This window comes from Rhinopithecus roxellana, chromosome 17, assembly GCF_007565055.1.
Source record: "Rhinopithecus roxellana isolate Shanxi Qingling chromosome 17, ASM756505v1, whole genome shotgun sequence".
In the NCBI taxonomy this organism is placed as follows: Eukaryota; Metazoa; Chordata; class Mammalia; order Primates; family Cercopithecidae; genus Rhinopithecus; species Rhinopithecus roxellana.
Window position 1 is genome coordinate 33,220,068 of NC_044565.1, and position 7,627 is coordinate 33,227,694.

A 7,627-nucleotide genomic window follows, 5' to 3' on the forward strand; every position below is an offset into this window, starting at 1 on the left:
ATGTAATTTGTAAGTGTCTTTACAGGCCATAGAGGCCTATCCATCAAGTTGCGGGATTTATTTTGTTTCAGATTTATTCTTTTTATGGCTCTTTTAAATTTCACGGAATTTTGTGATCTAGCCTTAAATCATGATTCCTAAAATACATCTTCAGGTAAATGTCTTGGTAGAATATTTTTTAGTATGAATTGTGGAACATCAGAAAGAACATAGCTTTGACTTTTTCATTCTGTCGGTGACTGGTGACTTTGAATAGATCACAGAAACTAGGTGTACATTTCTCCATCTGTAAAGTGGATACAACCATGCTAATTTTCCTTCATTGCTTATACAAACTCAAATGAAAAGAAGTCGTGTTTTCAGAAGAAAATGGTATTTAAAATGTTAGGTTGGTGGTAGTAAAATTAAGGTGACATTTTACATCAAAACTGGGCAAATTGAATGAAAGTTTCTCTTCTACTTTGTTCTCTATTTTGTTTTGTCCTGAATAAGATTTCTGAGTTAATAGATGAAAGGGTCGTTTGGGGGAAGTTAGAGTTCTCAGACCTTGCATTTGTAAGGTTCTTTGGCTGAAACCTGACCCTAGATTCTTACCAACTCTGCATGGACAGCTAAGGTTTTGCTAGGTGGTTTGAGACCATGGACCAATCTTTGAAGGAGTCAGGTAGTGAAAAATTTCTAACAAAAGAAAAGGACTTTATCTTATATGAGAGAGTATCAGCCCTTCTGTAATTCATTTAGAGAAAGAAGCCCACACTATAAAGAACAGGTTCCCTGTTTTTGCTACTAATGGAAATTGTCCCTCTTGACTAGAGCAACGCAGAGAGCGGTGGCTGTCAGCTCCAGCTCCACATCACTGCGGGAGCTTAAAAAAAATCCCCATGACCAGGCCCCACTCCAGACCAAGAAATCGGGCTTCCTGGGGATGGCCCAGGCATCAGCATTCCTTAAAGCTCCTCAGCATATGTTATTGTGCTTCTGAGGTTGAGAACCACTGATCTAGAGACTAACTTGAGAATAGTTAGTAGTAGTAGAGAATAGTAGTAGTAGTAGAGAATAACTTGGCAAAAGGCTTACACAACAGAAACGTATTTTAACATCCATTACTTTGTCCTTATTTGTGTTATCTTACTTTTCCAAAAGGGGACCTGTAATTTGAAGACAAATGAAAAATACAGTAGGAAAGAAATGCTGAAAATCTTTTTAGCTAGCCATGTTCTTCTCTGGGACAATCGTAACTTTGCTGCACCACTGTGAAGGAAGGGATGCTTCACTCTTTCCTCCAGCCTATTTATTATGCTATTAAAGAAACATAAAAATGAACATAAGGTTCATCTGAACCATCTCAGATACTGCTGAATTTCTTATAGACACAAAATGATAAAAATAGTCTTCCCAACTTGAACACGAGCCTACTTGATGATTATAGGTCTTCAGAAATTGGTGTTTTCTCTATTCTGTCTGAAATGATGAAAAGAACCCCCAGACCTCAAAACATTCAAAAAATTTAACAAAATTATTTGTATATACACACTAGTGAAAACACATTCAGAAGCTATCAGTTATAGAATCAACACACTCAATTTCATTGTGTGCTACAAAAAAGATTGACCTGGGAGATAGAAATGGATTCTGGACTTGAGTTGGCCTTAGCTATAGAAATGGATTCTGGACTTGAGCTGGCCTTAGCTATAGAAATGGATTCTGGACTTGAGTTGGCTTTAGCTAGCTGGGACTTTAAAACTTTCCCAACATTCATTCAACTTTCATTTCCTCACTTAAAAGGGCATCTATGACTCTGGCAAGCCAGATACCTAATCTGTTACTTCTACAATCCTTATCCACTTCTCAAATGAACCCTGCTGTAGAGACAAGTTCCAATTAGCTATAGACTTGCTTTAGAAATATTCCAACCACAGGTCATAATTTTTGCTGGGTGAGTAGAAAAGAATGTTGATGTCATTTACTATCAATTGCATTTGTCCCCTTTTATGAGGAAGGTAATGCAGACATCGGATTAAATTTCAAGGCTGTCTTAAAAAGACACATTACACAGAGAACTGGGAAATATTCTTTTCACTGATTGTGTTACAGACAGTAATGTTTAACATGGCACATAAATCAGCAAAGTAAATGAGCAAGAGTCTGATATATTTTTAAAAGGAACTTTGTAATATACTTGTGTGTTTGACGTATAGTTGGTGTTCAACAAATGTTTGTTAAATGGTGAATGAATTTGAAAGATTAAAAAGCAATTTCTTAGTCTCAAATGCTAACTTGAAGAGGTTCTAAAGATCAAAGTTTTCTGATCATAAAATATGTTTTTTGTTTAAATCAGCTTTTCTTAAATGGTTAAAATTTGAGTAGAGTAAAATTGGAAAAACTCATTATTGGGCAGGAATGGCAATTTCGAATTAGATAGTGCTTGAGCTACTATACTTATGTAATGATTTTGAAAAGTTTAAAATAGTTACACAAGCTTTGAAATATCTTTAATCGGTTTTATGAAAATCATAATCTCAAATCCCCGCACTTTGGGAGGCTGAGACGGGCGGATCACAAGGTCAGGAGATCGAGACCATCCTGGCTAACATGGTGAAACCCCGTCTCTACTAAAAAATACAAAAAACTAGCGGGGCGAGGTGGCGGGTGCCTGTAGTCCCAGCTACTCAGGAGGCTGAGGCAGGAGAATGGCGTGAACCCGGGAGGCGGAGCTTGCAGTGAGCTGAGATCCGGCCACTGCACTCCAGCCTGGGTGACAGAGCGAGACTCCATCTCAAAAAAAAAAAAAAAAAAAAAAAAAATCATAATCTCAATGAACAACTTAAAGTTAAATTTTTCTTATGGGGTGTATATCTAGTATTCTTATGGTTATATCAGCGATGATAAACTTTGTGGCTATGAAGCACAGTTTTGATTGAAGTGAAAGTCACATTAATATTCTGACATGACCACTTGTTTGAATTAATGCGTTATAAAAGAAATTAATTTGGTCAAATGAGTATTTAGTTCCTCTAGATTAAGTAATTACAAGTTGAGGAACCATTTGGGAATAGGAAGAATTAGGAAGCTTTTTGTTTTCCTAGCTCCTCTTATTTAAAATTAAAAATAAAGAAGATAATTATATTTAAGTGCATTCTGCCTTCAGTAATGGTAGAGAAAGTAACTCTGATTGACCCTTCTGCTGAGTACAATTTGAAAACAAGCCAACAAACAAATGAAGCACATCTTTCTGCTTAAAGATCCCAGAGAGCTAACAAGATAGTGACGATCCCAAGGCCAGGATCTTGAGATGGGGCAAGGCTCAGAGAGATGATCCTGTAGCTGGGGCTTCTTTTCCTCTTTTCCTGGGAATAGAGTCTGAGAGGTCAAGTGGGTGTGTAATGTTTTTTTGGGGGGCGGACAGAGTCACTCTGTTGCCCAGGCTGGAGTGCAGTGGCGTGATCTCGGTTCACTGCAACCTCTGTGCCTCCAGGGTTCAGGCGATTCTCTTGTCTCAGCCTCCCTAGTAGCTGGGATTATGGGATTACAGATGTGCACCACCATGCCTGGCTAAGTTTTCTATTTTTAGTAGAGATGGGGTTTCGCTCTGTTGGCCAGGCTGGTCTCGAACTCCTGACCTCAAATGATCTGCCTGCCTTGGCCTCCAAAGGGCTGAGATTACAGGCAGTGTGTAATGGTTTTGATGCCCTATGAAGCTAAAGCAACAGGTATTGGTGTCCAGGGCCCACCAAAGTTGAGAAAGAGTTCTAGTAGTTCTTTTCCCCAGTTTGAGTTGGAACCACAAAGGGTTGCACTCTAGAAGCATAGAAAGGCAAATGAGAAGTTGATCCTTGCAGGTGATCCCCAGGCACCAGCTAAGGAAAATTAAATCTCTCCTGAAGAAACATTGTATCATCATTTAAGGCCTTAAGTTACTTCTACAAGGAATTTTGTAAATACAATATTCAGGGCATACTAAAAAAAAAAAAAAAAAAATCTAGATAGGAGGCATGAGTGAAAGCTGACAAAGACAGCACAATGGAAATAGATTCACAAAGCTCCAGACGTTGACATGATCAGATATAGAATTTTAAATAAATGTACTTTGGCGAAGATGGCAAAGAATGAGATTGAGAATTTCTTCAGATGTGGAAACTATAAATAAAAAATCAAACAGAAAATCTGGTAGAGAAAATCTAATGATAGAAATAGGAAAATATCAGTAGTCAGGTTTAAGAGCAGATTGACACAACTGATGAGGGAATTAGGAACAGGCTGATGGGTTAAAGAAAATATCCAGAAGGAAATACAGAGGTACAAAAAGGATGGAAAATGAGAATGGGGGGAAAACCATGAGGATGAAGTGAAAAGCTCTACCTTATGAGTAGTTATAGTTACATAAAAAGAGGAGAAAGGGGATGGAGTGGAAGCAAAATCTGAATAAATTAGAGATAAGAATTTCCCATAAGTAATGAAATTCATCAAGCCACAAGAAGCCCTATAAATCCAAAACAAGATAAATATAAATAAAATCATTTAGGTATATCATGACAATATTACCAAAAACCAAAGTTTAAAAACAAAATGCCAGGTTAAAAAAAAGATTGCCTTCGAAGGAACAATTTAACTCACAATTGACAGGAATGGTGGAAACCAGAAGACAACGGGATTATATTTTGAAGTGCTGAAAAAGAAAATTGTCAACCTTAAATTCTAAGCCTAGTGAAAGTATTTTCCTTTAATGAGAGTAAAGACCTTTCAAGCAAGCACTAACTTTAGAAAATTTGTCATTAGCAGACTCACACAAATGAAAATTCTAAAGGTTGTTCTTTAGAAAGAAGGAAAATTATTCTAGATAGAAGATTTTCCTTCTGTCTAAAGAATACCCAAATGGCTACATTGCACAGCAAAAACTGAAAGCCTTTCCTCTAAGATCTGGAACAAGACAAGGATGCCCATTTTCACCACTGTTATTCAACATAGTACTGGAAGTCCTAGCTAGAGTAATCAGACAAGAGAAAAAAATAAAGGGAATCCAATCTTGAAAGGAAGAAGTGAAATTATTCCTGTTGGCAGATTATATGATCTTATATTTGAAAAAACTAAAAAAATACATCCCCAAACTATTAGAACTAATAAATAAATTCAGTAAAGTTGCAGGATACAAAAATCAACGTACAAAAAACCAGTAGCATTTCTATGTGCTGACAGCAAACAGTCTGAAAACAAAATCAAGAAAGTAATCCCATTTACAATAGCTGCAAATAAAAATGAAGTAACTAGGAATAAACTTAACCAAAGAAGTTAAAGAGCTCTACAATGAAACCTATGAAACCCTGATGCAAGAAATTGAAGAGGACACAATAAAAGGAAGTATATTCCATGTTCATGGATTGGAAGAAGCAGTGTTTTTAAAATGTCCAAGCTACAAAGCAATCTACAGATTCAGCGCAGTCCCTATCAAAATACCAATGACATTCTTCACAGAAATAGGAAAAAAAATCCTATGAAACCACATATGAAACCACAAAAGGCCCAGAATAGCCAAAGCTATCCTGAGAAAAAGAACAACACTGGAGGAATCACATTATCTGACTTCATATTATACTGATCTAGTGTAACCCAAAGGGCACAGTAGTGGCATCAACACAGACACAGCATGAGAGATCTTTTCTTACCTCCCGGTCTGGGACCAGATCCGCGTCTCCTCCTTCGGGGAACGGGGCAGGGTGGGGGCGGGGAAGGCCAGGCAGAGGGCGCACCTGGTACCTGGAGATGCGGGTCCCCCTGGGGTCTGGGTCGTTCTCACTGCAGATCCCTTTCCTCAGGGCCTGTCACCACTGGAAGAGGCTGGTGGACGACGGTGGCTGTGGCGACACGTCGACCTTACGCTCTACACGGTGCGATTTAAAGTCATGCGGCACCTGCTTGGCAGGTACATGGCATCCTGGCTCCATTCTCTGCAGATGGGCGGCTACCTGTTCTCTGGCTCCAGGCCCCCCAGTTGTCTCCTCTCCTGATGAGAGCCCTGGGCCAGAAGTGCCCCAAACTGAAGCTCCTCTGCCTGCACGCGGCCGACCTGAGCATGGTGCCCATCACCAGCCTGCCCAGCGCCCTGAGAACCCTGGAGCTGCACAGCTGCGAGATCTCCATGGCCTGGCTCCTCAGGCAGCCGGATCCCACCGTGCTGCCCCTGCTCGAATGCATCATGCTGAACTGCGTCCCTGCCTTCAGCGACGAGCACCAGCAGAACCTGTCACGCTTCCAGGCCCTGCGCTCTCTGGTGGGGCGGCACCTACCGCGTGACGGAGCAGTGGCTGGACGCCCGCCTGCAGGAGCTCAGCTACCTGCAGGGGCTTAAGGTGCTGGGCTGTACCCTCTCTGCGACAGCACCCTGCTGGCCATCAGCCGCTACCCCTGAGACATGCGCAAGATCACGCTGATCTTAAGGGGCCTCTCTGCCCCTGGCCTGGCTGTCCCGGAGGGAATGTCAGCTCTTGGAGAGTCTGGGCCGGCAAGGTCTCCTCATCACCCTGGAAATGCCCTCCTCCACGGAAATTCTCTCCTCCTGCCTCACCATGTCCAAGTTCAGAGTCCTTGAGCTGCAGTGGCTGGGGTGGGAGAGTCAGGAGGCCAAGAGGACCCTGGGTAAGGGTCTGCTTCACTGTAGGGTCATCGTCAGGGCTTGTCCCAAAGAGTCCATGGACTGGTGGGTGTGACCACCTCATCTATCCCTGGGTCCCATCCCACCTTTTATTGTTGAGCCCCAGACCCTCTGAGCAGCACTTTGAAGAGGGCAGATAATCAGGCTTGAGGGAACTGAAAGCCCCAGCTAGAGAGAAGGAGGCCTAAGGACCCCCAGACCATTGAAATCATTGTTTACCAGCTGTGTGGCATTGGTCATGAGTCAGCCTCTTGGAAGCCTAGTTCCTAGTGGAAACAAGTAAGACCACAGCTACCTCCTGCTACATTGCAAAGCCTTGCTCTAAAAGCTCCCAACCTCCAGAAGGCGCTCAATGAAGACTCATCTTCAGGGTTGTCCTCAGGAACAGGACGATGCATAAGGGTGAGATTAAGAGCTAAGGCACCTGAAGAACTGAGCCCCCCTAAGAGTATCCCAGAAAGACTCCCTGTGCATGACACCAACAAGCCCACAGACCATTTATATACCTACATGCATACAAGAGACATAGAGAGACAGGGCAACTGCGACTTGTAGTTTGATGATCAAAATGCTCATAAAGCTTCTCAATTGTATTTTCTGTAGTTTCTATCCTGCATTTTCCATGTTTTTCAAGACATATATTATTTTGCTATTAAGGAAAAAAATCATAAAAAAAAAAGACTCATACACCAATGGAACAGAATAGAGATCCCAGAAATAAATCCATACATCTAAAGTGAACTCATTTTCAACAAATGAGTTGAAACAATGACAACAAATGACAAGGGATGAATAACCAGAATACATAAGGAGCTCAACCCAATAAGAAAAAATCCGATAACCTGATTTAAAAATTGGCAAAAGATCTGAATAGATATTTTTCAAAAGCAGATATACAAATGGCAAACAGACATGTGGAAAGGTGCTCAACAGCACTGATCACCAGAGAAAGCAAATCAAAACTACAAAGAGATATCTCAC

At 41.1% G+C, this 7,627-nt stretch overlaps 1 pseudogene; it reads left to right on the plus strand.

Annotated features, from left to right (window-relative positions):
• Window positions 1–639: 639 nt before the first annotated feature.
• LOC104659896 lies at window positions 640–6,701 on the plus strand (annotated as a pseudogene).
• Window positions 6,702–7,627: the final 926 nt, after the last annotated feature.